General features: G+C 44.9%; 1 pseudogene; it reads left to right on the plus strand.

Annotated features, from left to right (window-relative positions):
* The first annotated feature begins 1,599 nt into the window (after positions 1-1,599).
* LOC123488893 lies at positions 1,600-5,682 on the plus strand (annotated as a pseudogene).
* The last annotated feature ends 504 nt before the right edge of the window (positions 5,683-6,186 follow it).

A 6,186-nucleotide genomic window follows, 5' to 3' on the forward strand; every position in this document is an offset into this window, starting at 1 on the left:
TTTGTGTGCGGCTGCTCGGCCATGGAAACCTATTTCATCAAGCTCCCAATGAACAGTTCTTGTGCTGACGTTGTTTCCAGAGGCAGTTTGGAACTCGGTAGTGAGTGTTGCAACTTGGCGGTCCCGTTCTGTGAGCTTGTGTGGCCTACCACTTCGCGGCTGAGGCGTTGTTGCTCTTAGACGTTTCCACTTCACAATAACAGAGCTTACAGTTGATCGGGGAAGCTCTAGCAGGGCAGAAATTTGACGAACTGACTTATTGGAAAGGTGGCATCTGTTGAATGTCACTGAGCTCTTCAGTAAGGCCATTCTCCTACCAATGTTTGTCTATGGAGATTGCATGGCTGTGTGCTCGATTTTATACACCTGTCAGCAACGGGTGTGGTTGAAATAGCAGAATCCACTAATTTGAAGGGGTGTCCATATACTTTTGTATATATAGTGTACGATAACCACTTATTACTAAGAACAAAATAGCAGTTTTACCTCCTCCTCACTTTATATTTAGATCGCCTGGAGGGTGGAAAACTGTTTGAACTGTGTTTGGAGGGAGCAAATCACAGGTGCCTCTGTCCATAAATGCACACATAAACACACACACAGCTGTCTTTAATCTCTCTCCACTGCTTTCTTTCAAGCTTATCTGAGGGTCGTTGCCAACAAAGCGCAACTCATTTATGTCTTTAAAAAAGATATACTAATATAAAAGGACTATTTCTCCCAAAATGGTCTTCTGAGTCTGGCCCTAAAGGAAAATATTTACTTTTTAAACCTAATGCTTCTGAAAGAGATTGATATTTGTGCAAAATGTTATCTCATTGGGTGTTTATGCAGATCTTAAAAGGTATGGATATTGACCAGAAAATCCATACCTAACCTATTTGTTGTGGATTCAGAGAGCTTAGGGGTATTTTTCTCAAAAACACTGAATTGACAAATGTATTTTTTATCAAAATGTGAGAAAGTAGGCCTAGTGATTATGAAACGTTTGACTGTATAGTGTTAGGTCATCTTAGGCTTTTTGTAGCTGATTAAATTAGTAAAGTGTTTGTTGTTGATCAGCTATAGTGTGATCAGTTGGTATGGGTTAAAACAAAAGCCTGCACACTCTGTGGGTCTCCGCTCTCCATGGACCAAGATTTAAAAAACAGTTGTAGGGAGGGGTGTAAAGATATTTCGAAATTTATAAAAAACGATGCGATATTGTTAGCATATGACGTCACCAGATGCAAAGTAGGGCTGCTTTTGTCTTGGCTTTGAACCTTTCTCTTCGTTTTTAATCCATGAAATGGAGGAATGGGTCATCTCGGGGATCTCAGGTAAAAGCAACAATTTAAGGCGATTTTGAAGGGATCTCAGGTAAAAGCAACAATTTAAGGCGATTTTGAACGAACTAATAGCGCCCTCTTTTGGGTTTTCATGTACAGGCACAATTTAACTCGTAAAGCAGGCGGTCATTGCTCGCAACAGGTGTGGGACACCTGGCGCGCGACTCTTTGTTTTACATCATGTCACGTCATAATTGTCACTGTACATTACGTCAGAGCAAGAGTGTTTTTTAAGGCCATGTGACAATCTGTCAGACGCAAATATCTGGTTTGATATCCGTTTCAGCCTACGTAAAATCATGGCTGATATAAGAGGATAGAATTCAACCATGATTACCCGTAGCTCCCAGGAAGTTCTCTCTCCAGGTAAACGAAAATAAAAAGTAGCCTATGTGCCTAGTCTTGTAAAGTAGGCTAGATAAATAAATGTAGGCTACATTATAAATGGGTATATGGAAGGAGAAGGGATGGAAATGACAGAAGAAATGTTACAATCAAACTTCAACTATCAATAGCTACATTGACCTATGTTGTTATTATCAAAAAAGTGAATTTAATATTTAAATATCTTTTTATGAGGAGGTATCATTAACTGATTGCCCCCTCTCTCTGTTCTCCCTATAGCCCCCAACAGCTCTGACCAGGTTTGGGGTCTGAATGGAGGTGGCAGGCGGAAGAGGAAAAGGTCTGTGTTCCACAACGCCAAAACTGCTGACCCCGGCTTAGAATGTAGCGGGTCCAAGGAGCCAAAGGCTTTCCAGGAGCTATTTACTGTGCCGGCTCCCCCTGCACCCAAGGTGCTGTGCCGGCGTCCTGGGAACGTTAGCCAGAGATGCAACGCTGTGACCTCCAGGGCCTGGGGCCCAGGCAGGGGGGGTTGGATGGAGCCTTTAGGCCATTGTCCAGCCCTGAACCAGACTCAAGGCCCTCGGCCACTGTGCCTGGTAGGGGCAAAGGATGACTGCCCCTCCACTTCCCGCCCTAAAGCCACTAAACGCCAACGCAAAGGTAAAAGGGACCACCAAACAGATTCAGAAATAATTTCTGGTCCCATCATGAGGGAATTCATTTTCACAGCTTTGTTTCGTTTCAGCCCGACTGGAAACGCTGTATGTAAAGGGGCCGTTGCTGGGGAAAGGGGGCTATGGCTCTGTCTATGCAGGGACCCGCAAATCTGACGGCATGCCGGTGAGACAACACACAACAACTCCTTTCTTTCCTGTGAAAACATATGTTGGCTGTGTGACACTTAATATTGTTTTAGTGTCATACAAAATCTTAAACCAGCCTGGTTACCCAGTCTGTTTCTGCCTCAGCCAACTTGTTGTTGTCCTGCTTGTTTGGCAAAGCAACAAAGAACTGTAATATTGTTGAAAGCAGAAACAGACTGGTAGTCTTATACATGTTTTCTACTCTCACATTCTCAATCTTACACACTCGCAGACTCACCCTAACTCACACACTCAAGGGATCTAATCATCATAGACAGCCTTACGCCCTTGCAATATTCTTATAGTTTGAGGCATTCTGTTTCATCGATGCTATAGCTTTTGATTGTTGGCTTTCTATGGCAGTTGCTCTATTGATTTGTGTTCCTTTTGCACAGTGCTTGACTTGGGCAGGAGCTCACCGGAGCTGAGTACCGGCACCTCACATTTTCTACTGCTTGAGCTCCTGTTCCTTTTATAGAATATTAGCTCAAATGTATTGTGGAGCTCCTGCACCTAAATGTAAACAGTACCGGCACCCAAAATGAGTACTGGCACCTATTTCAGTCCAAGTCAAGCACTGCTTTTGCATGAAGCTACTGTAGCTTATTTAAGCAGCCAAGGGCATCTAAAACAAAGAGGCTGCTCTTGATTCCATCTTACACCTAAACTCCCATAACTCTTGTCCAATTTCATGGATCAAGCACACACTCACCTTCCCTGGCCCACCAGGGGGCAAGATTCAAATGAGGCTGGTCTTCTCATAAAGTTTCAATGGTATTCTGAGATATTTTCTTGGTGAGGGAATGGAGACCAAATATTCCTCTGGGGCAGTGGTTCACACTCTTTTGTACTGTGACATGTCTACCCAAAGTCACTGTGACCTGACACAGGAACAAACCCAGTGCCCAGTGTTGAGCTATAACCCAAATGGGACTCGGTCTTTCGCTCCATCTATCCTCCAGATTTAGCCTCACTCCTTTTATAACAGTGGCAGTGTAGGAAAGTAGTTACACAATCTCACGTCCCTTTCAATAGAAAATCTAAACTTTATTTTCATTTAGTGAGATCTTTTGCTCCTCCCATGCCAATCAGGCCGAATTACCTGGTCATTAAGCGAGCCTGTAATTATACTGAACAAAAATATAAATGCAACAATTTCAATGATTTTACTGAGTTACAGTTCATATAAGGAAATCAGTTAATTGAAATGCATTCATTAGGCCCTAATCTATGGATTTCACATGACTGGGCATAGGCCCACCCAATCAGAATTAGGTTTTCCCCACATAAGAGCTTTATTACAGACAGAAATACTCCTCAGTTTCATCAGCTGTCCAGGTGGCTGGTCTCAGATGATCCCGCAGGTGAAGAAGCCAGATGTGGAGGTCCTGGGCTGGCGTGGTTACACGTGGTCTGTAGTTGTGAGGACGGTTGGACGTACTGCCAAATTCTCTAAAATGACGTTGGAGGCAGCTTATAGTAGAGAAATTAACATTAAATGATGTGGCAACAGCTTTGGTGGATATTACTGCAGTCAGCATGCCAATTGAGCGCTCCAATAAAAATGTAGACATCTGTGGCACTGTGTTGTGTGACAAAACTGCACATTTAAGAGTGGCTTTTTATTGTCCCCAGTACAAAAAGCACCTGCGTAATGATCATGCTGTTTAATCAGCTTCTTGATATGCCACACCTGTCAGGTGGATGGATTATCTTGGCAAAGGAGAAATGCTCACTAACAGGGATGTAAACACATTTGTGCACAACATTTGAGAGAAATGACATTAATTCGTAACTGCTTTTCCTTCAATAACTTTCATATATCTTCACCTTGTCATTTACTTCAGAAAGGCCCTTCATCATACCTGACCAACCTCAGCCGTCTCCTGTATGAGTTCATTTTGTATTATTCTTATGAAAGCACTGAGAATGTTATACCAACTTAGACTGTTGTTGCTATTCCTGTCCCACAGGTAGCCATCAAGTATGTGTCCAAGGCCCAAGCTGAGGAGGAGCTGGACATTGTGAGTGCCAGCCTAGTACTGGTTGATTTTAGTGTAGGGGTTATATCAGTTATCTCTACTAATGCTAGCCTAACTGCAATTGCTAACAGCAGTTCACTCTCCCCCTCCTCCTTTGCACACACACAGCCTGGGCAAGGGCCCCTGCCCCTGGAGGTGGCGTTGATGAAGCAGGTGAACGTGGCGCCACAATGCCCCTACATCATGCAGCTGCTGGAGTGGTTTGACCAGCCGTCGCGCTACAGGACCTTATCGCCTTCTGCCAGGACCGGGGGGCACCATTAGCGAGGGCATGGCGCGCCAGGTGATGCTGCAGCTGTTGAGGGCGCTGAACCACTGCAGCGAGCGAGGGGTCCTGCACCGGGACATCAAGCCAGAGAACCTGCTGATCCAGACTGACTCGCAGCACGTCAAGCTGTTTGACTTTGGCTGTGGAGATCTGCTGAAGAATACGGCCTACAAGGACTTTGCAGGTTAGAGACCTTGGAGAGTGTAAGGGAGGGAAAGGGGTGGTTGAGAGAGCAGATCTCTAAGAATTGCTCAGTGTGAGTGGAAGCAATATGACGGGAACTCCACTTAGCCCTATTGTTGATTTCAGCATGCCGCCTCCACTCTCAGAATACTTTCAAAAAGGCTACTGAATAATACATTTCCTGTGTCTGTCCGCCCCCTCTCAGGCACCCTGGAGTACACCCCTCCAGAGTGGTTCCTACAGAGACAGTACCTGGCAGGTCCAGCTACTGTCTGGTCGGTGGGCATCACCCTCTACAACCTAATATGTGGCTTCCTGCCCTTCAGCACCATCCGAGAGACCATCAAGGGCCGCGTGCGCTTCACCAAGGGACTGTCCCCCGGTCAGAGATGGAGGGATGAGGGAAGGAGGGTTGGATGAAGTAGGGGATGAGGTTTCCATAAAGGGGTAGATGATGTAACCTCATACTACAACAGATGATTGTGGAGTTATCCTCTGTCTTATCATATACCTGTTGTTACTTCCTCTCCACCAGAATGCCGTCAGCTGATTCGCTGGTGCTTGAGCACTAAGGCAGCGGACCGACCAACCATGGAGCAGATCCAGCTCCATCCCTGGCTCCTGTAAGGGGCCACCCAGGCCAGTGAAAAATAAAATAATAATCAGATGTTAAATATTGTCAGTTCATGCTTGTCTTAGTCATTTGAGTCACTTTTAAGCACTTTAACCGAGCACTTTTGTTAAATTGTGTCAATTCAAATCTGGTATTAGGAACAAAAGAGGTCAATACACGTCTTCTAAAATAGACTAGTATTTTAATTAATGCAAAACACTTCAATGGTAAATATGATGTTCGTATATACAGGTCCACTGAAATACCACGCAGGGCACTCAGAGAACTGATCCATTGTTCTAAGTTCTTCTTCAAATACTCTGACAGAGATAGTTCCCGCTCCCTGCTAGGCCTATCAGAGTAGAGACTGAGCGTGGTTTAGACTTACTCAGCCTATCCGTTGGCGCACAGGCTGGTCCCAGCCCCTTGGCGCTCCACTGTTGCACACTGTTGCCAGGCATAAGTTTATTATCATCACAACCTGTAGAGTCAGCACCCATAGACACTGTTCCCCTGTACTCTTTGTACCTACGTCCTTGGA

The sequence above is a fragment of the Coregonus clupeaformis genome, unplaced genomic scaffold, assembly GCF_020615455.1.
Source record: "Coregonus clupeaformis isolate EN_2021a unplaced genomic scaffold, ASM2061545v1 scaf2550, whole genome shotgun sequence".
NCBI classification, from domain to species: Eukaryota; Metazoa; Chordata; class Actinopteri; order Salmoniformes; family Salmonidae; genus Coregonus; species Coregonus clupeaformis.